The 26,387-nt window shown below is 35.7% G+C and overlaps 1 pseudogene; it reads left to right on the forward strand.

Annotated features, from left to right (window-relative positions):
• LOC110223895 (E3 ubiquitin-protein ligase UHRF1-like) overlaps nt 1-24,271 on the forward strand; it is a 38,362-nt pseudogene extending 14,091 nt beyond the window's left edge.
• The last annotated feature ends 2,116 nt before the right edge of the window (nt 24,272-26,387 follow it).

A 26,387-nucleotide genomic window follows, 5' to 3' on the forward strand; every position in this document is an offset into this window, starting at 1 on the left:
CATTAAAGAGAATGACAACAATGAGACAACATACCAAAATCTATAGGATGTAGCCAAAGCAGTACTTAGGGGAAAGTTTATTGCTCTAAAGTCTTCCATCAACTAAGTGGAAAAAGAACAGATCAATAAAAGAAAAGAAAAGTAAAGCAACAAATTAAAAATCCTTAATTGAGTACCAAATTGGAAATCCTAAAAATTAAAGGTGAGATTAATAAGATCAAAAGTAAAAAAAAAAATTAAAATTGAAATTAAAAAATAAAAAAAAATTATTGAGGTAATAAATAAATTTAGGAACTGGTTTTATAAAAAAAAAGAAAAGAAAAGAAAAAGAAAGAAACCAATATGATAGATAAGCCATTGGTTAATTTTAGGGTTTTTTTAAAGGAAGAAAATAATCCCAAATATCCAGTATTAAAAATGAAAAGAGCGAAATCACTACCAATGAAGAAGAAATTAAGGCAATCATGAAGAAATATTTTGCTCAATTATATGCTAATAAATCTGACAATCTGAGCAAAATCAATGAATATTCAGGAAAATATAAATCACCTAAATTAACATGTCAGGAAACAGAATGCCTAAATAACCCCTTCTTAGAAAAAGAAATGGAACAAGCCATTAATGAATTCCCTAGGTCAAAAATCCCAAGGATCAGATGGGTTCATGAGTGAATTCTACCAAACATTTAAAGAAGAATTAATTCTAATACTAGATAAACTATTTGGGAAAAGAGGCAAAGAAGGAGTCCTAGCAAATTCTTTCTTATGACACAAATATAGTGCTGATACCTAAATCAGGAAGAGCTAAAACAGAGGAAGAAAATTATAGACCAATTTCTCTAATGAATATAGATTCAAAAATGTTGAACAAAATACCAGCAAGTTGATTGCAGCAATATACCATAAGGACTATGCACTATGGCCAGGTGGAATTTATATCACAAATGCAGGGTTGGTTCAATATTAGGAAAACTATCAATGTAATTGACCATATCAATAACAAAACCAATAGAAATTATTATTATCTTGATAGATGCAGAAAAAGCTTTTGACAAAGTACAGCACTCATTCCTAAGAAAAATACTAGAGAGCATGAGAATAAAGGGAACATTCCTTAAAACAATAAGCAGTGTCTATCTAAAACCATCAGCATTATCTGTAACAGGGATAATCTAGAAGCCTTCCCAATAAGATCAGGGGTGAATGAAGGATGCATATTATCACAACTATTATTTAATATAGTACTAGAAATTTTACCTATAGCAATAAGAGAAGAAAAAGAAATCAAAGTAATTAGTATAGGCAATGAGGAAACAAAACTATTACTCTTTGCAGATGATATGATGGTATACTTAGAGAACCCAGAGAATCAGCTAAAACATTACTTGAAATAACTAACAACTTTAGCAAAGTTGCAGAATATAAGATAAAACCACAGAAATCATCAGCATTTCTTTATATGACCAACAAAGCCCAGCAGCAAGAGACTGATAAATTCCATTTAAGTAACTGTAAACAATATAAAATACTTGGGCATCTACCTGCCAAGACAAACCAAGAAACTATATGAACACAATTATAAAACACTTTTCACACAAATAAAGTCAGATCTAAATAACTGGAAAAAATATCAGTTGCACATGGGTAGGCTAAGCCAATATAATAAAAATGAAAATTCTGCCCAGACTAATTTACTTATTCAGTGCCATACTAAACTACCAAAAAGTATTTGATAGAGCTAGAAAAAAATAACAACAAAAATCATCTGGAAAAAGAAAAGTCAAGATTATCAAGGGAATTAATTTTTAAAAGAAATACAAAGGAGGGTGGCCTAGCAATACCGGATCTTAAACTACATTATAAAGTACTAATCATAAAAACTATCTGGTATTGGTTAAGAAATAGAGTGGTGGATCAGTGGAATAGAAGATACACACAAGACACAGTAGTCAATGACCACAGTAACCTAGTGTTTGAGAAACCCCAAAACTCCAGCTTTTGGGATAAGAACTCACTATTTGACAAAAACTGCCAGGAAAACTGGGAAACAATAGGACACAAACTAGGTATAGACCAGTGTCTCATACTGCATACCAAGGTAAGGTCAATATGCTTGATTTAGACATAAAAGGTGACACCATAAGCAAATTACAAAAGCAAGGAATGTTCTACCTGTCAGATCTATGGGGAGGGGAAGAATTCATGACCAAATGAGAGATAGAAAGCATTACAAAATGTAAAATAGATAATGTTGATTATATTATATCAAAAAACTTTTGGACAAAAAAAACCCAATGCAACCAAGATTAGAAAGAAAGCAGAAAGCTGGGATATAATCTTTACAGAAAATTCCTCTGATAAAGGTATCATTTCTCAAATATATAGAGCACTGAGTCAAATTTATAAGAATATAAGCCATTTCCCAACTGATAAATGGTCCAAGGATATGAATAGGCAATTCTCAGAAGAAGAAATCAAAGTTATCTATAGCTATATGAAGAAGTGTACTAAATCACTTTTGATTAGAGAAATGCAAATTAAAACAACTCTGAGTACTACCTCACATATATCAGATTGGCTAATATGACAAAAAAGGAAAATGATAAATGGTGGAGAGGATGTGGGAAATTGGGACACTATTGCATTGTTAGTGGAGCTGTGAACTGATCCAGCCATTCTGGAGAGCAATTTGGAACTATGCCCAAAGGGCAACCAAACTGGGCATACCCTTTCATCCAGTAAGTCTGTATTCCAAAGAGATCAGAAATATTTTATTGATATGTAATTGGGAAAAAATTAAATAGTATTTAAAGACAATTAGGTAGATATACAATATAGAGAGGTAGTTAGGAGGCACTTTGAAAGAGAAAAGCATTAGAATCTGTAGGGAGATAGAAAACATTTCTTGGAGTAAATGGGACTTGGGCTGAATTTTGAAGGAAGTTAGAGAAACTAAGATGCCTAGGTGACAGGGCAAATCATTCCAGGTATGGGGATATCTAAGATAAAGGCATGGAGATGTGTGCTGGATTGTTCATTATGGAAGAAGTGCAGGTAAACCAGGGTTTTGGCAATGTGGAGAGTATGGAAGAGAATAGGGCACAAGAAAGATTGGAAGGCACCAGGTGGTGAAGAACTTTAAATGCCAACAAAGGAGTTTATATTTGGTCTTGCAGGTGATAGGGAGGCAATAGAGCTCATTGAACGGGATGTGGGGGGTAGCAACATTGTCAGACCTACATTTTAAGAAAATTACTTTGATATCAAGTGGAGGATAAATTAAATTGGGGAGAAAGGAGGCAGGGATAAAAAGTAAAATAGTATAGACAAGAGATGCCACAACTAGGGTGGTAGTCAGGACATATAGAATATACTATCTGGAAGTAAAGGCAACAAGATTTAACAATGCATTGGTTCTGCGGGGTGAATGACAATGAAGAGTTAAAGATGAACTAGATTTTCAGCCTGGGTAACTAGGAGAATGGTACTCTTTTTGAACGTGTTGGGAAAAAATGTCTTCTTTCCACACCCTACCATAGAAAGGTTCCTCACTAATTTATTCTTCTCCCCTCCTGGGGTGACACTATGGAAAAGCAAGCTCAAAGTTAAGAAAATATGCCTATTCTTTGCATAATTTCCAGTATTTTCCTAATTTTTTTAGTAACTTAACCCTCTACACATTCAACCCATGCTTGAAAAAGAAAAAAAAATCCAAAAACTGTTTATTAACTCACATTTCATATACTTGAAAGGAACTTTTGGACTTCCTGTTTAAGGTATGACTGAGCTGAATAGACTAAGACCATGCATAAGTACTATTCTCCCCCTCCCACTACCTGCTACTTTATCTGTGCAAAAAAAAAAAAAAATCCCAGTGCGTATTTACAGTTTAGCTGTGTTGGTCTGGTTGATCTGGTTAGATGTCACTCCAGAAAATGTATGGGTGCCTCTTAAATTGATTGTGTGTGTAGTCAATTCAGTCTACCAAATTATTATTTTAAAGCTTTATAAAACATAAATAATAGAACACAAAGTCCATTCCCTAGATCTTAGGATCTTAATTAGATGTAAAAAGCACACTGAGTGAATGCATCAAGCAGCAATTGCTAAAAGTCATTCTAGCTTTTCTTCCCTCTATATTGTCCCCACCCTCCTCCATCTAACGGTGAAAGAATTGCTTACAATAAGCTGTAACTTCCCCATTCAACCCTCTTTCCCCATTAGATTAACATATTCAGGACTAGAGAAATATAGCCATATCTGACTCATTCCAAACATTTTTTTGAAAGTCCTAAAATATTACAGTATAGAGGCCTCTGCAAGTACACAAACTAGTATAATCCCTTCAGCTTAATAAGTGAATTGGATATTAACATGAAGAAATAAATTACAACTTTCCTTCTTCATTCATCCTATTGTTGCTTTCTTTTTATTCACTCATGACATTAATTTAACCCTTATAAGTGAATCATCTATTATGTTAGTACCTTGATATCTCCTGACTTTTCTGTGTTTGGGTCAGTGAAGGATCATTACATATAGAAATGTTATCCATTTAAGGAATTAAGGGAAGGAATGTGATATAGTATAAAGAACAGTGGCCTACACATCAGAAAAGCAGAATTGACTGCCCCATCTGCCTCTAACTTATATGTGATCTTGGTCTACTAACTTGCACTCTCTGACCTTCAGTTTCCATATCTGTGAAATGAGGAGATTAGACCACATGGCCTCTAGGACCCTTGCCAGCTCAATCTAAAAACATTAGAGTTGAAAAAGAGCATCTAATTTGGGTGTTCTTAATCTGGGGTATTTAAAAATGTATTTTGATAACCGTATTTCAATATAATTGGTTTCCTTTATAATTATTTGTCTTTTGTTTAAGCATTTAGAACCATTATTGTGAGAAGTGGCTTACAGCCATGGATCTGACAGCCAAAAAGTGGTCCATAAAACATGTTAAGGGCCAAAGATCTCATCCAACCCCAATATTGTACATGTATGGATACTCAGACCCCAAAGTATAAGTGATCTTTGGTTAGTCTCATAGGTTTTTAGTGGCACACCATGAAAAAAAACTTAGGTCTGTTGATTTCAAATCTGATGTCCTTTACACTTACTATCCCATATACTTTAGGCAAAAGAATCTTAATGTCTCAGCACAAACTCATCAGCTATTGGGGGAACAAATAGTATATGACCTTCTGATGGTGGAAGAAAATGAATCAATACTAGACTTAGACTCTGTAATTAGCCAAATGTAGGAAGCAGAAAACTTTGTGTTTTTAAAGGTAAATAACGAGTCAGTATTAAACTAAATATATGTGTACATATATACATATAAATATATCCATATATGTGTATATATATATATAAATATATCCATATATATGTGTGTGTATATATATATATATATATATATATACACACACTCACATATATATATCAGTAGATATATATGTGCATGTATATATACACAGGTGAGTATATGTGTGTATATATATACATGCGTGTGTGTATGTGTATATATATATATATATATATATATATATATATATAATTAAATATTATTAAATAATCAACTTCCAGTCTTATTAGCAATTACAGGAATACCAAACTAGGATACATAGGACCCGTAACTTTATTCGTTCTTACAGAAGATTATGACTACTATACATTTTCCTTTGTCAAAAACTTTTTCTACTCTTATAAACTGTAGAGCATTATATGCAAAAAGTCCAGAAAATGAGGCCTTCATCAATGGTTCAGTGAATGTTTGACAAAACTCCAGAGATGAAACACATCTTTATTCTGCTTCCTTGTTTGTTTTCCAAATATCCATTAGGTCAGTACAGAAAACATTTAATCTTCTAAAGACTGCAATAACTTAGTCTTCCCGTACAGAAAAAGCTGTAGATTAATTTGATATATGCAAAAGCAAAAGCAGTTACTTATAGAACTGACTATAAAAGTCCACCTTTTTCTCAAGTATCCAGATAACTGGTACAAAATAGTTTTTATGTAGGGTCAAAGCAGAGTTAAAAGTGAGACTGGACGCATTAATTATTTGGAAAATTTTTATTTTTCTACCTTATTTTGCTCACGTACACATAGTCTTAAGGTCACTTCCACATGCCTTCTTTTTTCCAAAAGTTCAAAATCAAGGACCCAGGAAGTAGCTTGTCATGCACTACTACTTTGAATTTCAGTAAGTCTGAGGGCACTCATTGAATACCACATCACACTTACACTATGTGATGCTTTAATACTGTAGAGGTCACAGAAATGCATGGGAAAGCCAAAGACAGAGTGACTGTCTCTGAGAGTGATGACATAGGCAGGGATCCTGAAAGGGAGATAAAGCATTATTAATAGAACAGCACTGGGTGAAGATTGTCATCTGATGCTCCCTTAGCAATATGATGATGTTGGAAAAGTGATTTGATGTGCCCACATGTTTCTCTGTGGCACATGAACATTTGTTATTGCTGAATAACAATCTATATCAGTAAGTATTCCAGTGAACCTCAACAACCAAAAGCTTTTCAAATATTTAAAAAATACATATGCTCTTAAATGGTAATTATATTCAGAATAATTAACAATGATTACTAATATATTTTACCAGTACTGGTGAGGAAGGGGAAAGAAAAGAATTTGTCCTGGAAATCACATACATAGCATAGTCAAATCATTTGTATGGTAGATTATTTTCTTAGCAATGGGTCAGGAATCTTCTAGAACAACTGTTTCCTTACCTTTCCTTACTTTTAAACCCTTGAACTTATATTTTTATAAAATAACTATTGTAGTCAATTATAAAGCTGAAAGACTAAAACAAAAAGTCATTTTCTTGGAGTTAGACATTGCTTTAGAAAACTTTGTGGAGTCAATGAAGTGTGTTCCTGGAAAACCTATCCACCTTTAGGCTTACCCTTTTTGCCCCTCCCTTTTTTTTTTTTTTTGCACCACCTACCTTTCAAAAACCTGCTCTAAGGAAAGAATCAATCAAGCTCATTATCACTAAGATGGAAATGAATGATACACGTTACCATTTGTGTCTCCCATGGGGATGTACATTTTTTAAGAGGGAACCTAATGATATATTGCTAATTGTGAACTTTCCAGAAGTTGCACCCACATCTGACAATGGTATTCAGTCAGCATTTTGTAGTTTGAATTGAATTAAATCCAATGAGCATTTATTAATCCCCCTTGTACCAGGCACTGGTGGTGAAAAGGCAGAAAGAAAATTAATCTCTTTCTTCAACTTCTTGCTTTCTACATGGGAAGCTTACATGTACATAGATAAGTGCACGCCAAATCTATACAATTTGGGGTGGGAAAGCAGGCAGCAGTTGAACTAAGCCTTGAAAAGAGGCAGGGATTCCAAGAGGTAGAGGTGAGGAGGGTGACTATTCCAGGCATAAGAGAGAGAATGAAAGATAGGAAACAGAATGTGGTGCATGGGAATAAGCAAGAAGTCCACTTTGGCTAGAATGAAGAGTGTGGAAAGATAGCTTGGAGCCATATTATTAAAGGTTTAAAATGCAAAAAATTAGTTTTCTGTTTAATCCTAGAGATAGCCACTGAAGCTTCTTTAGCTGGGGAGATTTGTGCTTTCAGAAGATTGTTTTTCTCAGCTGTGTGAAGGATGGATTGGAAAATTGAGAGATGGAGATATGGAAACCAATTAGTTGACTATTGCAGTAATCCATATAAGAAAGTGATAAGGGACTGAATTAGGGAGGGGATTGTGGCCATATGAATAGAAACAGGGCTGATGTGAGATATGTTATAGAAGAAGAAGTGATAAGAGTCCTCAACTGATCTACATAAAGTGTCAGGGAAAGGGGAAAGTGCTGGGTGTCGAAATGGATGATGATGCCCAAAAAGAGAAGTTACAAAGGAAAAAAGGTGTAGGGAAAGACAATGAGTTTTGTTTATTACATGATCATTTTGATATGCTCGTGGGGAATCCACAGAGGGACATCTACCAAGTAGAGATAGAGGACTGAAACTCAGGAGAGAAATGAGGACTAGATCTATAGATGTATAAGTGGCAAAATGGAGAAAGTACTGGAAGTAGAGTTCAAATATTGCTTGAGACAATTACTAGTTAAGTGACCTTGGACAAATCACTTAATTTCTCTGAGTGCCAGTCCTCATCCATAAAATGGAGAACTTTCTAGGGTTTTTATGAGGGTCAAATGAGATATTTGTAAAGTGCTTTGGAAAATCTAAAGCCCTATGAGAAATAATTCATTTGGATTCCTACTCAATTCCAATCTGCATTAATCAGTTCAGTGTGATTCAATAAGAGGTAATGATTATTAACAATTATTAGTGATATACTCATCTAGCAATATGCATTTAGACACTTATCTAACAATAGTATAAGAACAAACATATATTAATGCATATTTTACCTAAATCATATAGGGATAATTAAACAAGATAGGCTTTTTTAGCAGAACTTCATAATAGGCCTCAAACTTTAACCTAATTAATGTTCACCACTTGTTTACCAGTTATGAGGCTCACTTGCACAGCCACAAGAATGCTGACAAAGATATCTCCATCCTGTTTTGTTCAAATTCCCTGCCTAAGCCTAGCATTGGTAGGAAACTTTGGCATAATATGGAGTCCCCCAATTTGTTTTTGTACCTCTGAACCACCCTCTTTTTTCCAACATGAGCAGGTGACTATCTTATGACCACTTAGTCACCAGACATGACTATTGCCTTACTTATCTTATGACCATTTAGTTAGAGGAGATGACCGTTGCCTTTCCCATCTTGTGACCACCCATGTTAATTCATCATTTCTAGCTCTCCTGAAGAGTCCAAATCAAGTTCTACCAACCAATAAGATTTTGTAATTTACCATGCCTCTTTTGCATGTTTGGGTATCGAATCCTATATAAGTAAGGCCTAGGGGAAAGAAGGCATCTCAGATCATGAGGAAGATCTGAGGGGACCAGGCCCCTTTAATAAAGTGCTATTGGCTTGGAGCTCTGCCTCAGGGGTTTATCTTGCAGATTGGACAATTTTGGATCCCACAGCCCTACAAAATTCTATGCGATGGTGGTACTCCTCCTCCTCCTCCCACTACTACCACTACTATCACTACTACTACTACTACTACTACTACTACTACTACTACTACTACTACTACTACTACTACTACTGCTACTACTGCTACTACTGCTGCTGCTGCTGCTGCTACTGCTGCTGCTGCTGTTATGAGTTAGATGTAGGAGTGATCCACATAAAGTTGTAAATTGAACCCCTAGGAACTTAAAACATTATCAAGGCTTCATGTTGCCAAAACGGCATTATGGAGGAATCAATCTCACAATTAAACTAAATATGTTATTCCTGCCCATAAAGCAGAATTAAGAAGAATACTCCTGGGGCCCAAGGTGATGTCCAGGGGGGTTGTTGAGGAAGTCTAAAAAGCAGCATGTAGGACTGGAATCAAATAGTTAATGCTCTCTGAAGTCAACTCATCATATTCAGCAGATCTTTATAAAAACAGGCGCTGTGTCAGCTGCTAGAGGTAGCAGTTGGAAAAAAAAAAAACCTTTTTAAAAGACAAAACCAAAGAAAGAAAACAGACTTAGAAATGGGAAACAGTCTGGGATAGTGGGATGAGCACCAGATTGGGAGGTCAGAGTCCCAGATCATAGATCTAGATCTCAAAGACACTTAGAATCTATCTAATCCAACTCAATTGTTTTTTAATATATTTTTTAAATTTTTCAACTTGAACTTAAATACAAAATAAGAAAAGAAAAAAAAAACATTGCCATGTGCACAGCAGACCATAGAAGAAGATTCAATATAAAATAATACATTTCCATTTCAAGAAAACTTATATAATAAATAGTATATGTTGTTTTCAAAACCTGCCCAGCTTTTCTTTGCTTCTTTATTGGTTTTCTTTTGTTCTCTGCTGCACACTTTTTACTTTATTTTTACCCTCCCCCACTCACCCTAAAGAAGGTTATGATTAAGTGTGGATACAAACATGCGTATATATCCATATCTATATCTATATACATACACACACACACACACACACATATATATATATATATATATATATATATATATACACATATATATATATACATATATATATATATACATATATATATATATACATATATATATACATAAATAGCTATAAACATGCACATATATACACACATATACACTCATACACATATATGTAAGACCATGCTGTGCTTATTTACACCTGTCATCTGTTTCTCTAGAGTGGATAGCATCTTCCTTCATATGTCCAAGTCTTTCCATGTTTTTCTAAATCAACCAGCTCACTTCCTGTACCACATTAGTATTCCAGCCCAATCACATTCTATCTGACGGACTGTCTATGAAAGTTTTAACACAATTTTCTGCATTCCTTCTATTCTTGACTACACGGTTTTATTTATACAAGAAAATTTAAATTGAAAATAATAAAAATTATCCTTTATACTTCAACAATGCCCTCCCTTAAAATACAATTTAAGGTCTGATACTGCTGAATCTACTTCCTTTACATCTTTTTTTTTCCTGTTTTCTTTGAAGTTCCTGACCTTTTCTTCTTCCAAATGAACTTTTTATTATTTTTTTCTGACTCAGTAAAATAATTCGCAGTAATTTAATTGGAATGACATTGAATCAATATTTCAATTAGGTAAAATTGTCATTTTAAAAATTATATTTGCTTTACCTACCCATAAACAATAAATATTACTTTAATTATGTATCTGAATCAATTTGTATAAAAAGTGTTTTGTGTTTCTGTTCATATACTTCCTGTGTCTGTTGTGGCACATAAATGCTAATGTGTTTTATACTGTCTAGGTATTTTAAATGGTCTAAAGCCATACTGAATAATAATGCTGATATATATATAGTGTAGTTTCTCTGTTTTCACTTTTGATTTATTCTATTTTAACTTTAACTTTGTCTGATCATGATTATTATCCCTGCTTTTTAACATAATCAATTCTACCCCTGCCCTTTATTTTATCTTTGTGTGGATCTCTCATTTTTATGTTTCCTAATAGCAACATACTGTTGAATTCAACTTTTTAATGATGTGTACACCAGTCCTCTCCCAAGCTTTCCAACAACGACTATTTCCATCTTTGGACTTCCTTGCCAATCTGATAGGCATGATGTAAAATCACAGTCATTTGGATTAGCATTTTTCTGATTTGAAGTATTATTTCACATGATTAATAGTTTACAACTCTTCTTTTGAGAACTGTTTATTTATGTGCTTTAATCACTTAGTTGAGAAACTTCTCTTGGTCATATTTTTATCTGAGTTCTTAATACATTTTGGATACTGATCTAAATAGAAACAGTTTGGTGGTACAGAGGATGGTACACTGGTCCTATAGTCAAAAAGACGAGTTCAAATTTGGCTTCAAACACTCAAAGTCATTTAGCCTTTGTCTGCCTCAGTTTCCTCAACCGTAAAAAGGGGATCATAACAGCACCTACCTCTGTGGGTTGTTATGAGGATCAAGTTGAGATTAATATATGTAGAGTGCTTAACACAGTTCCTACCAGATAGTAGGTGCTTAAAAATTGCTTGTTTCCTGTATTGGAAATAATTTGATATATTCCTTCCCCACACCAATTTCATAATCAAATGCTTTCCTTCTTATTTTCTGTTGCCTTAAAAAGCAAAACAAAACATTACATAATACTGGAAAGGAAGTAGAGTTGGAATTAGAAGGTCTAAAGCTTATTTGGGATCTTCTGCCATTGCTTATTTGATGTTGTCAAGTCTCTTAATGTCTGTGAGCCTTAGTTTACTCATTTTAAAATGGGGATAATAACCCTTGTCCTAACTCACAAAGCTATCATGGGAATCAAATGAAATAATTCAATAAATATTAATTAGGTGCCCACTGCACACAAGCACTATGATGAAGGCTAAGGAAGGGGTAGAGTTTAGGTAAGTCATGGCCCTTGTTAGAGTGGATTGGGGCCAAGTTTTAGAAGACCTTAAATTGAAAGCTAAGGGATTTGGACTTTATCCTGCAGACAAGGGGGAGCCATCGAAGGTTTTCAGTCTAGTGGGGATATAGACATATACAAATAATTTTACTACCAAATAATACATGATAAGTACATAAGAGATAATGTATACTAATGCTTCATAACTTTGAAATAATGCATGAATGCTTGAGAGGTAATGTATGTAAAGTGCTATTAAGTGTGAGTTAGTCTTACTACTGCTACTACTACTATTCTATCTCTATGTCTCATCATGGCTAAGAGGTGGCTCTGGGCTCTCAGAGCCTATACCAGTGGAATATCTTTATTGGAATATTCTTATATCAAAGAGCTCTTAAGTGAAAGAATTTGGAGGATGTTTGGTGCCTAAGTAGGTACCTAAAGAGGAGCCTAGCTTATCTATCCCTATCCAATCTAATCCAACAAGTATTTATTAGCTATGTGCAGAGATCCATAGAAGATTAACTACTAGGTTATTAATTGCGTTGGCATCAACTTTTGAAACCATTTACTAAGCTGTGAAAGATTTTCGGTCTTTATATTTAGAAGGAAGGGATCCCACAGTCTCCTTGAAAAGACATATAAAAGAGTTGGTTTCCTTGTAGATGGTAGAACCTTGATTGTCTTGGCACATAGAGAAACAGATCAGCAGAATGGCAACTCTAATTTACAATCTAAACTCATTTGCAAAATCCTGTGTAAGAGGGTAGTAGAGAATTAGGAGCAGTATTGGCTCATAAAATAGTTAGAAGCATTGGATGAAGCAATGAACTTGCAGAAAGCTTGTGGTGGCCTAATTACATCAGACTGTCACCAAAACATTTAAAGTTGAAAGTGAAAGAAAGGCCAAATATATATACAAAATGAAACAGTCTTTCTATAACAAGCTATAAACTTCATCAGTTGAATGATTGCATTAGAACTCTAACATTTCAATAACCAATGTGGAAAATGAAAAAATTGAAACTGACTTAAAGAAGAAAATGACAGGAATCAGTCTGTAGGTAAACCAGATCAAGTACATAGAGGAACTCTATGATGAAGGTATGAAAAATCTTAAGATTATTAAGTAATTGATTCTCAAGATAGCAAACAAATTACCAAAGAACTAGGGTAAAAAATAACGGGCAATATTATTACCAAAAAAAAGGCTCTCAGAGACTGTAATAATGATCCATTTACACTTACATCAAAGTTCAAATTAATGAAAATATGAGAGAAAAGAAAGCATTAAACTATTTAAAATAACAGCACATCATTGCAGTCTCCCAACTGATTAAATGGTGCAAATAATACAAGATCCCACTCTACTTACTGCTTATTGACTAAAAAATTATTCAATTCAATAGCGTAAAATGCAACCTTAATGAGTCTGCTCAAACAACATATCTCACATTTCTATATTAAGATAATACGAATTTCAGTAGCAAATTCGATAGAGAAATTGTTGTTTGATAGTACAGTATTATCAACATCTAAAAAAAAACCTCAATAAACTCCCCATGCCCTCCAAGATCAAATTAAAATCTTCTATTTGGCATTTAAAGCCTTCATAACCTTGCCCCTTCCTCCCTTTTCAGGCCTCTAAAAATCTACTCTCCTCCACACACAGACTACAGTTCTATTACAATGCCTTCATAATGTCCTCTGCAGTGACACTCTCATTTCCTGAATACATAACTTTTCAAGGGGAATGCTTTCATTCACCACTGTCTCCTGGCTTTCTTGAATTCCTTCAAGACTGAGCACAAATCCCATCTTCAAGAGATTCTTTCATGTTTCTACTCCACATGCCCCTCCTTAACACTTTCCCTCTGAGATTACCTCATTACCTTACATACCTCCTTTGTAAGTAATTTCTTGCATGTTGTCCTTCACATTTGAAGGTGTGCTGCTTGAAGGCATGGGCCATGCTTTTAATTTTCTTTGTATCTTAATTACACATAGCAGCAAAGCTGAAACTCAAAGGACAGACTTTCTTTGTCTTTTGTTCTCAAAGAAGACCTGACAACATGGAGGTGATGCCATGACATGCAAGTAAATTGGATTTAAGTGAGGGAGGGCTGGGCAAAGTCACCAGCCTCACCTTCTTCTCCAAAGCCATCTGGGTCCAGTGTTGAGATACAGAGCCGGATGACTAGAGTTGGCCCTGGATGCAGTGGGAGACCTTGGCCTTTTTAAGCTAAGGTCTTTCACAGGTCTCAGTTTGACTGAGGCAGGACAATTCAGTGATTAAGGCTTGGTAGGTTAAGATTCTCAGGGTTTCTGGCAAAAACAGAAATAACTGCTATTTACATTCACTCTGAGCCAATCAGGGCCCAAATAATGACCAAATTGGGGCTTGACCTGGGACCTATTGTTGGTCAATCAATGAGAGCCGGAGTGATTTGGGTTTAAGGCATGGTGCTTAAGAAAACAAATTAGAGTGAGAGATCTAGATTCATATTCCTTTGGGCAGAGTACCCACAGATAAGGATATGATACCATAAGTGGACAGAGAACAGAACACAACAGAATAGAAAAGAAAGGAGCTGTGTTACCCAACTGGCCAGTTCCAGTTGGGTCGCCCAGTGGGGCTACTCCTCCTTCTACTCATAGAGGTTGTTGTTTGTCCTTTGTTCTCAAAGAGGACTATGACATCAGGGAAGTAATACCATGGCATGCAAGTGAAATGGATTTAAGTGAGGGAGGGCTGGGCAAAGTCACCAGCCTCACTTTCTCCTCTGGAGCCATCTGGGTCCAGTGGTGAGAAATAGACCAGATGACTGGAGATGGCCCTGAATGCAGTTAGAGATCTTAGCCTTTTTAAGCTAAAGTCTTTAACAGGTGTCAGTTTGTCTTAACAAATGCTAAAATGCCCAAGAAAGGTGTTCACTACTGTTGCATGTTCTGTACAAAGTGCAAATGGAAGAAAAATTCTCTACAGATAATGAGGTTTTTCAGATTCCCCTTTTTGTAAATTGCATTAAGTACGGAAATATTGCAGAGCCTCTTCAAGGAGCTCTACAATCACCCAATATATTTAGGCAAACAATTCAAAGGAATGTCTAATATATGTAAGGAATGGCTAAATTAGGGCCAGTCATTCTGTTAAGGATCACAGATACAAAGGCTAAAATGAAATTGTCCCTGATCTCAAGGACCTTACTCTACTGAGAGTTATATACTACAACAAATGAAAAATAACTTCAGGTGGGAAAGAACTGAGATAATCAGGAAAGATTTTGCATAAGTATCAACACCTAAGAATTTTAAGTGGCAAAGGTGTGGCAGGAATAGATATGGAGTTCAAGAGAGAGTTAGCAAGCCAGTCTGACTGGACCACATTGTGCATGAAGGCGAGTAATGCAAGAAAGTCTGGAAATACATACAGGACTTAGAATACAAAGCTAAGAAGTATGAATTTTTTTCTAGATAGAAGAGTCACTGAAAATTAATGAGCAAGGGAGTGGCTTGGTCAGGCCTTGTTTTGGGAATATTAATTTCACTGAAGGACAGCTTGGAGAAAGAAGAGACTGGAAATAAAGAAACCAATTAGAAGGTTACTTAGTAGTTTCTGCAAGAGGTTATGGAAGCCTGAAGACACACAAAAATAGAAATTCTGAAAAATCAAGGAGACATAAACAAATCTGAAAATAACAATGGAAAATCAAGGGGATAAAACAAGGAACTGTTTTAAAAGACTAATAAAATAGATAAGCCATAAGCTGATTTGATTTTTTAAAAAGAAAAGAAAATTGAATTACCAAAATTAAAAGCGAAAATTCACAACAGATGAAGAAAAAATTGTTAGAAATAGTTTTACCCAATTATGTGTAAAAATCTAAAAATTAAATCAAATGGGTAAATATTTACAAAAACAAAATATCTATGACATTAGAATAAGAAATAGATAATTTTTTACAACAACACAATCTCAGAAACAACCATTGAACAAACAAGAAGTTGAATAGACTCTCAAAGGAAATGTGGCATTAATATAGGAGCAAGTGTCATGAGGTTGCTAAGAAGGGATGAACCCACCCAGGAAATGGAAATGGAGAAGATCAATGTTTTGGTAAAGCTCAGGGTGAGTAACTTCTGTACTTCCACAGATCTGAAAAGGAAAGGGGAAGTGAAGGGAGGGAGATTTGCTCTCTGCTACCAAAAATGAAGAATCATCTGGATTAAGAATGCCTTTTCTCTAGACTATAATATATGCAGTTGGACGCACAGATTATTGGGCTGGTCCTTTAATATGTTTATCTCTAGTACACACTACAAATGTGTAAGGATCGAGTCCCAATATCAAGCTTGAAAAAGACAGAGGGCTAGATTCCGTGTGGGAATTCCCCCAGGTCTTTCAGTCATCTCAAATTGCTTCCATCTTTTTAACACCAACATTCTTCCAATGATATTTTGTGTTTATGAATTGTGAATTACTATAACTTCTGAAGAAAAAAAATATGGCTAACCCCCCAAAAGTGACTATGATTATATAATTGCCACAGGTAGGCTACATCATATTACTAATGATGTACTACATACAAAGAAATGGGTGGATTGAAAAAGAGGTGAACTAACCACTGAGTGAAAGCAAGGAATATAATAAATGATCATCCTGAGTGCTGCAATTGTATGACAGTAATGAAAAAAGACCTGGAGCAAGGCATCTAGTATATTTCATGGATACTCTTTAGAGGGGAGGGTCTTCGAATAGAACCACTCAAGTTAAAAAGGCATTAATAGAAGTTGCCATCAGCGTGGTGGGAGGGAATACCCACACTGACCCAATAAAGTATCGAATCATAATTATCATCAATAATAACAATGGCAATAACTCACATTTATATTTTTCTTTAAAGTTTAAAAATTCTTTTATCACATCCCTGTGAGGAAAGTAATACAAGTATTTTATTCCTTTAGTACAGATGAGCAAATGGAGGCTTTGTGATTTTAAGAGACTCGGAAATGATCACACAGCTTGGTTTCAGAACCAGGATTACAACTCAATTCTCTTAACTCCAAGTTTTGAGTCTTGAATTCCCTTCACTACACCAGTGATAGTTATGGTACTTCAAAATTACAAGAGAATAAAAATCTAATCAAATTGCAATTTTATCAAAACCTAGTTTAATCATGTTATTATTTTTGTCTTAAGCTTGCAAAAACTTCGATCTTGCAGTAATTGATGGCAAAGTTCATTCCACTGTTTTTTTCTTAATTCAAAAGTACTTGAAGTGATGAAATGATTATTCCAAGAATTCAGGTAATGAGAAATCTTGTTTTTGTTTTTATAAATAGGAATTATCCACATCTACATAGGCTGAACTATTCTGGATACTTTTTTCATTCCTTCAACTTACTTTCATTAAATGCAGAGGTTTTACTTTATTGGCTTTGAAATTCCTTTTCAAGATACATATCTACATGATTGATGAAAATTATGTATGGGTATATATGTTTATATATAAATATGCATATATAAAAATATACCCTGATGTGTACTAATCTATTTATTATTATATTTATATATAACTTATAATATAAAAAATAGAGAAGTCTTTAGAGGAAATCATATCCCTTTAAAATATTAGTGAAATTGGTCTATGATGATTTATTCTCTTTTTGAATACTAAATTAGAATGATTTTTTGTTTTTACACAGTAGAACAATAGTACACATATATCACTAGGAAAGGAAGGGTTAGAGTCAGCACTGCTAAATGAAAATTCATGCATGCATTAATTCTTTCAACAAGCATTTATGAAGCACCTACTGTGTGTCAGGCATAGTTAGCCTTCTCTATCGTCAAAAAATATTTTTGAGGACCATTTGAGGGGATTGGACTAGATGACAGTTCTGAATCTAAGACCGATAAACTTTGTTTTTAAAAAATACATGTTTTGATAACTATTTCAATATATTTAGTTTCCTTTGTAACTTTATGGAACCACTATTTAGAATTTAAATCCCTTCCTCCTACTTTTTCCATCTTGTGACACCTTGCTTCCCACCATATACTTTTTGATCTAATGACACTGGCTGTTCCATAAACAATACAGTCTCTAACTCTACTCTGGGCATTTTTTTCTGGCTGTATCCTTTGTCTGGAATACTTTCTCTCTTCTCTCCCTACTGACTCCCCTAGATTCTGTTAGATCCCAATTAAAACCCCAATTTTTAAAGGAAGCTTTTTTTTATTTACAGGAAGCTTTTTACAACCCCTCTTAGTAGTAGTGCCTTCCTTCTGTTAATTGTTTCCTATACATCTAGAATGTAGTTTGTTGATATATATATATTTGTTTAAACAAATACATGTTGTTTCCCCCATTAGACTGCAAGCTGCTTGAGGGCAGGGAGTAATGTTTGCCTTTTTTTTTATTACCAACACTTACCACAGTACCTGAGGTGATTAATAAATATTGAATAATTGATCAATTTTATATTATTTTTATGCATTTAAACAAATTATTATTAGAAAAAAGGCTTCACCAGATTGCTAAAGAAGTACATGACCCAAAAAAGGTCAGTAATTCTTGATCTCACTACTCTGTAACACATCAAAATCTGTGCTATAGTGGAAAGAGCTTCTCCAGGAAACCTTTCCTAATCACTCTTTACTCTTTTATATGCCTTTCATTGATTGTATCCAATATGTCCTGTTTCTAGCTTATTATTACACACTCATTTACATGCTGTTACCTCTACTAGACAGTGAGCTCCTTTGGAGCAAGAATTGTCTTTCACCTTTCTTTGTATCCACAGTAATTAGCACTGTGCCTGGCACATAGTAGGCACTTAAATAGATGTTTATTGACTGACCAACTGACAGCAACAGACTTGGAGTCTGAGGACAATTTCAACTTTCACCATTGCCTCTTACTAGTTGTGTGACCATGGGCAAGTCACTTAAACTTTCTGATCTTCACTTTCCTCATCTGTAAAATGGGTTTAGTGATATTTGTGATGCTTGCTTCACAGGGTTGTTGTCTGGGGAGAGGGAAGCCAAAAAGTCTGTATAGATGTGGATTCACATTATTCACTAGGCACTTTTGGAGTATAAAAAATTTATAAGAGCCAGGGTCCCTGTCCTCCAGAGGCATGCAGCCTGTTACCACCAGGTTGGACCTTTGCCCCACTAATTTGTCACTGTCAGTTAATTTGTCAGATCTTCCTGAGATTGAGTTTTAATAAAGAGGAGACAAGTAAGGAAGTGGCTCTTGAGGCATGGGGAAGAATATGATATTTAGTAGGTAGAAATATGCTGAAAAATTGGACAAACCTACATATCATATTCACAACTGTGACAGTGAAGCTGGTAGTGTATAGGCAGTTGGGACACAACTTATATTATTCCCAATAAGCACCTTGAATTCAAAATTCCACAATAAAAACCACAGGACACTTATCAACAAAGTGGGGTTAGGAGAACAATGCTTAAAAATGTTGACAGTGACACATTACAAGAAAAGATAGAAACTGAATTTTAAAATGGTAGCAGAGTTTTATATGTGTCAAATGGTTAAGAAATACATACATGCTACAATAATGACTAAAGTTCAAGTGTGTTAGAACAAATCTGCATTTTTGAAATATGCATTATAGCAGAACTGACTGTATTATGATTATCATTATATAGTTGAAGAACTGAAGCTTGGAGAGGTTTAGTGATTTGCTCAATGCTACAGAGCTTGTGATTCACAAGCTAGTGTATGCTTGGCCTAACTTCATAAATAATATAATTGGAATGATTTAGGAGAAATTAGGATGGGTCCTATAATGTCAGCTCATGAAACATATATTTCTGGACTATAACTTCTTTCATCACATGAACCACGTATTATTAAACTTCCTATCTTGCACAGTGTCCAATATGGCACCATTCAAGACAGGCCCCCGTGGTATAATGGGAAAAAAAAGTTAAGAGCGTGGAGAGCTGAGTTCTAGCCTTTCTTCTCTCAACTAGTAGTGGTTTCCTCCAAGTTCCTTTTCCCTGTCTTCATACCAAATTCTAATTATATAAAATGAAGGGGTTGACATGGCTGGGCTTTAAGGGCTCTTCCATATGACATAATAATGCTGTTGCTTGATTGGCTGTTGTCCTTTGTTCTCAAAGAGGACCGAAATGACATCACTATGTTGGAGTCAAGTTACAGTGTGTCTAACTGTGGCTGATCAGACCAACACGAGCTCAGAACGTTCTACCACAGGTCAGGCACAGATGGTCCATGTGAACACTTGGGGTGGATTCTCTAAATTTGTGCACCTCATGTTTCTTTTGAGTTGCTTCAATTCTGCTTTGCTCATAAAGCACAGTACCTTCTCTGATGAGGGCATGCCATGCTAGGTAGTCCTGTGCCCGTGTCTGCCCTGTCACACAATCAATTCCAAAGTTCTTAAGAGACACTGAGAGTGCTCTTCTATAGCTTCTTCTGACCACTATGTGAACACTTGCTATAGGATTTTAGAGAAGAGAAAACAGAGTTAAACTGGCTTCATGGGGGAGGTAAAATGAGTTGGGCCTCAGGTATGCATAGGAAAAAGAGAAGGGGAAGGGAGTTTTTCCAAAAGGACAACATATTGTGTTAAAAATTCACTGCATATAGATCTGGAAGCAATCATAGTTATACAGTTTGAAGGGGCTTTGCAGATGATTAGATTAACCCTCTCCCTTTACAAATGGGAAACTGAGGCACAGAGATACTAAATAACTTGCCTAAGTCATTTGCCAAATGAATTAAATGGAAAAGCTTGGAATTGCATTGGGGTTGTCTGGTTATAAAACCATATATTTCAACCCCTGAACTTCACAAAAGAGACAACTGAATGTTAGAAAAGGGCAGTGACATACCCAAGGTCACAAAGTAATATCTTAAACACTTGGAAAAAACAAATAAGGAAGACAGCCCAGACTATTCTGGACTAATACAGAGAAATCTAAAGCTAATTGGAAAAGACTGCTTAGTTATTGCTATCTCATGTTTATAACCTTTTTATTATGATTTAAGAGCTTTCCATAAAGCAATATCAGCTGTGTTAGTTACTGATATTTAATTTGAAATACCTCTACATTAAAAATGTTATGGATAGCTAATGTAATTATTAGTAAAGTAAAATCTTGAGTACTAGATGTACCTTAGGATTAAATTGGTTTTAAATTTTCTTTAGGTAGAAAAATGTCTGCATCTTTATTGTTTTTATTAATATGACATATTGTAGGATATCTGGGCCTTGCATTTATTTTTTATTGTGTACGATATTTATGTAACAACCAACTTTTAAATAATGGGAACCTAGCACATTTTGGAAAAGTGCTTGCTTTCGCATTCATCTCTGCGCTGGAAGGAGTGGATGAGAGCATTCTGAGTCAGGGCCTGCTGTTTTGGTGCTGTATGTAGGCTCACAGCTTAGGTGCTGTCACACAGCTAAATATCATGGGTTACCAGGAGGAACAAAGATTGGCAAGAGTGCAAAGTGAGCTCTCAGCTTCTCTGCCTTCTTTCTTCCTTCCTCCCTCTTTTCCTTCCTCCCTTCTCCCTCCTTTCCTTCCTTCTTTCCTCTTTACTTTCCTTCCTTCTTTTCTTTCCCTTTTCTTTTCCTTCACTTCTTTCTTTCCTTCCGCCTTTTCTTACCTCTTCCACTTAATTTCCCTTCCTTTTCACCTCTCCTCTTTCTCTGTCCTCTCTTATTTTTCTTTCTCCTTTCCTTTTATTTCCTCCTTCCTTTCTTCCTTTACTCCTTCCTTTTACTTCTGTCTTCCTTTTTCCTTTTCCTCATTGTTTCTTTTCCTGCCTCCCTTTCTTTCATGTACTTTCCCTCTTCTTCATCCTTCCTCCTTTATTCCTTTTTCTTTCTCTTCTCCCTTCTCTTACTTTTCCTTCTTTCTTTCCTTACTCTTTTTTCTTTCCTTCTCTTCCTCCTTTATTCCCTTCCTTCCCACAGAGCCACCAACATGTAGATCTGTAGCATAAATGGCAAGGAGACTTGGTGAGTAGACTCCCTCTCTAAGTTCACCAAGGTGGAAGAGCTGAGGTTTAAGATTCAGGAAGTGTTCAAGGTGGAACCAGGGAGACAAGGGCTTTTTTATCGGGGTAAACAGATGGCAGATGGGCACTCCCTTTTTGACTATGGTGTTGTTCAGAACAACATTGTTCAGCTGCTAACATGACAAAGCCCAGCTGTACTTTCTGTTCCTAATAATGAAAAGGATTCTGAACTCTCCAATACAGATTTAGACTGTTTCTCAGGCCAGAGTAAATCTGAAGAGACTCCTAACCACAGAGAAGGAGCCCTGGATATTGATGGCCAACCTGGCCCAGAAACATAATGGATTGATCCAGGATTTGGCTTCTACAAGATCAATGAATATATAGATGCCCAGGATATGAACATAGGAGCATGGTTTGCAGCAATATTGATAAATGGTAGAAGGAAAGAAAAAGCAGCAAGCAGTGAATCTGGTGACAGTGGAGATGGCCAAGTGGCTGACGAGGATGTTACCTACCATGTGAAATATGAAGACTATCCAGAAAATAGTGTCATGAAGTTTAGTTCAAAAGACATAAGAGCTCAGGCCCAGGCAAGACTGCAATAGCACCAGCTGAAAGGTGGACAAATAGTGCTAGTGAACTATAATGTCTATGAGCCTAAGGAGAAGGACTTCTGGTATGATGCTGAGATCCTTTGAAAATGAGAAAGGAGGATTGTTAAAGAAATCTATGCAAACTTACTGGTTGGGGATGCTGGGGATTCTCCAAATGACTGTAGAATAACTTTTGTGAATGAAGTTTCTAAAATTGAGGAGTCTGGCAATGTGAGCCCAGCTGGTTTTGAAAACCCTTTGAAAATAAAGATCAGCCCTATTTGCAAACATTGTAGAGATAACCCCAAAAAGAACTGCAAAAACCATGCTTGCTATGTGTGCAGAGGAAAGGAAGACCAGGACAAGAAGTTGATGTGTGATGAGTGTGACGCAGCCTTCCCTATCTACTACCTCAGCCTTCCAGTGAGCCAGATTCCAGATGATGAGGATTGGTATTGTCTTGAATGTCAAAATGTTGCCAGTAAAGTGGTCTTGGAAGGGGAGAAGTTAAAAAAGCACAAAAGAAGGCAAAGATGGCATCTGCCACATCTTCCTGTCAAAGAGACTGGGACTACAGCATGTGTGGGTTGCACAAGAAAGTGCACTATTGTGCCTTCTAGTCATTATGGGCCAATCCCAGGGATTCCTGTTGCTAGCGTGTGGAAGTTTAGAGCACAACAATGGTGCCTACTCTTTGGTCCTGGCAGGGGGCTATGAAGATGATGTAGATCATGACAGCTCTTTCACTTATAGGAGCAGTGGGGGCAGAGATCTTTTCAGCAACAAATGGACTGCAGAGCAGTCTTGTAATCAAAAACTCACCAACATGAACAGAGATCTGGCTTTGAACTGCAATGCTCCTGTCAATAAGTGGTAGAGCTGAAACCAAGGACCGGTGAGCTGGGAAGCCAGTCAGGGTGGTGAGAAACATTAAGAGAGGGAAACACAGCAAATATGTCCCAGCTGAAGGAAATCAATGTTTGACTATAAAAGGTAGTAAAGTATTGGCCTGGAAAAGGGAAATATGGTTTCCTTGTGTGTTATTATCTCCTCGGGAGGGATGAGGATGAACCTGGCTCGTGGACAAGGTAAGGGAAAGCCAGGATGAGGAATTCTTGGCTTAACAATGCAGTATCCTGAAGGATATTTGGAAGCAGTTGCTAATAAAGAGAAGGCAAAAGAAAATAGTAAGAGTGATGATGAGGAATTGACATCTCCAAGGAAAGGAAAGGGGAAGAGCAAAAGGGAGACAGCAGGGGGTAGGGAGACCTTTCTGGCCTCTCCTAATACAGCGTCCAAGAAGACTAACATGGAACCGTACAAACTCACCTCCCAGCAGAAGACTCTCATCAATAATAACGAATCTAATGAAAAACTGTGGAACGAAGTATTAGGTAACACTGAAGGCTGTGCTGAAATTCCTGAATAAAGTGGAAGAAACATTCCTGTGCATTTGCTGTCAAGAGGTAATGTTTCAGCCACCTACCACTGTGTCTCAGCATGATGTTTGCCAGGATAGTTTGCATCGATCCTTCCAAGCCGAGGTGTATAGCTGCCCAGCTGGTCAGTATAATCTGAGTAAATCTTATACGATGCAAGTGAATCAGCTCCTGCAAACCATTCTCAGTCAGCTCTTCCCAGGCTATGGCAATGGGTGGTGATTCTGTCTGTCAAGCACTTCTTCCTTACTTTGGCGGTAAAAGTTGGCACTGGGTTAATTTAGGCTTATGTTTAGGTTTAATTTAAACACATAGCTTCACCTTTTCCCTGAAAAAAATTTTATCTTCCCCACCTTTCTTTTAAGTCTATAAATTTGAGGAATTGATTTTCTATGTATTATTGCTTTTTTAAAATGTTGGATACTCCATTCAGTTTTTTTCTAAAAACGGCAGTTTAACAGAATAAATTTTCCTAAAGAAAAAGATAATGAACCTGACATTTGAGTTCTCAAAAGCTCCCTGTCTTATGTAGAATGTGGCTTGGTTGCTAGAAAAATCTTTGTAAAGTCTATGGATTTGGCCTCAAAGGCAGAAGTATGCTCAGTTCTTTGCCAATATTTTGATGTTAAAATTATCTAAGATGGTTCCTGGTGGTTTTGGACCTGTTGCTTAGATGGTTTATTGAGAAGTTGTTTTAGGGAAAAAAATCTTATTTAAAATGGGTTAAGCTCTTTTTCAAGGCCATTCTCTATCAGTTTACTTTTCTGTTTAAAGTAGGTATAAAAAGCTCTCAACCTACATTTAGCTAAGTGCTCAAGGCAGTACAGAATGTTACCTTAGCTAAAGGCTCCTTTTAGCAATGGAACTGGTTGTTCAGCTAGATTCTGTCTCCGATCCAGAATTTCATTTTGGAACATACTGGAGCCATTCTTAAGTGCATTTGGTCCATTTCTACAAGACTGGATTCTTTTTTACCACTGCAATGTTGAAATTGACAACCAGATTACATTTCTTCTTTTGAAAATGAAACATTGTAGCAAATGTCATTAGTGTGGCGTTATAAACCCTCAAACTCTTCTTTACTAGGGTGCATTTTGGTAAGATTTACTTTATTATTATTATTATATATATATATAATATATTGTTAATATAATATATTATTATTATTACTTTATCATTATTTAAAATGCATTTCCATGTTGCAGTGGAGAATTATATGTGAGAAAGTATTTTTTCCCTTTTTTAAGACACTTTTCCAAATGAATTTTTTTCAGTTACTAGTAGTATATGAACCAGGAAAGATAACAGTTTTAGTTTGTGTGTGTGTAAATAGATTTTCAGTTTTTCTGACAGTGCCAAAGTTTGCAGTTTAACATCTCAACATAACAGGGATATTTTAACTTGCTTAACTGTAGACAGACAGGAACAATGGTGTGTGTGTGTGTGTGTGTGTGTGTGTGTGTGTGTGTGTGTGTGTGTGTATTTTTGTAAAACTTTTCTTGGGGTAGACTATTGATGGATAGGATAAAAACAATGAAACATTGTATAGGCTTTTTCTAAAAAGTTCAGATTTTTTGTACATGTGTAGATTTTAAGTTCTCAAAATAAATGTGTTTAAAGACAAAAAATAGTGCAAATTGCAGAGTGCAAAAAACGATACTGGTTTAATCTAAACATAGCCCCTTTGAGCCATGCTATCAGAAAGACCTGATGTGTTTATATATTTGAGAGGGAAGGTGTCCAGTGAAGAGGATGAGAACCTTTTCTGAATCACTCTGAAACCTGAAAATATTAGGTTCTTTACAAGGCACAGAAAAAATTCTTAGGAGCCCCCCTCAATTTTAAAGGGGTTTAAATTGGGCTATGGTAAGGAATGTGTGCATATTACAATTATATATCTGGGAAATTGTGGCTCAGTGGCTAAAGTTAGAAAGTTAGGAAGAGCCATCTTCCTGAATTCAAATTTGGCCTCAAAAACTTACTAGCTTTGTGACTCTAGGCAAGTCATTTAACCCTATTTGCCTTACTTTCGTCATCTGTAAAATGAGCCGGAAAGAAAATGGCAAACCACTCCAGTATTTTTTCCAAGAAAACCCCAGATGGTATCATGAAGAGTCAAACATGACTGAAATGGCTGAACAACAACATAATGCTTTTAATGAAGTCAATTTTTTCCCCTGAATTAATGTGCCATCTTCATTTTTTAAAACATCTTTTTTTTGTTGTTGGTTTTTAGTCATGACCAATGGAAGGCCAATTCAAGGACAGGGAGAAGGCAATGTTTATAGCTGGCAACAGAGAGTCAAGACCAGAGAATGTGGAATGACAAAAAGTGATC

Source organism: Phascolarctos cinereus, unplaced genomic scaffold, assembly GCF_003287225.1.
Source record: "Phascolarctos cinereus isolate Bilbo 61053 unplaced genomic scaffold, phaCin_HiC Scaffold_1;HRSCAF=81, whole genome shotgun sequence".
Classification (NCBI taxonomy): domain Eukaryota; kingdom Metazoa; phylum Chordata; class Mammalia; order Diprotodontia; family Phascolarctidae; genus Phascolarctos; species Phascolarctos cinereus.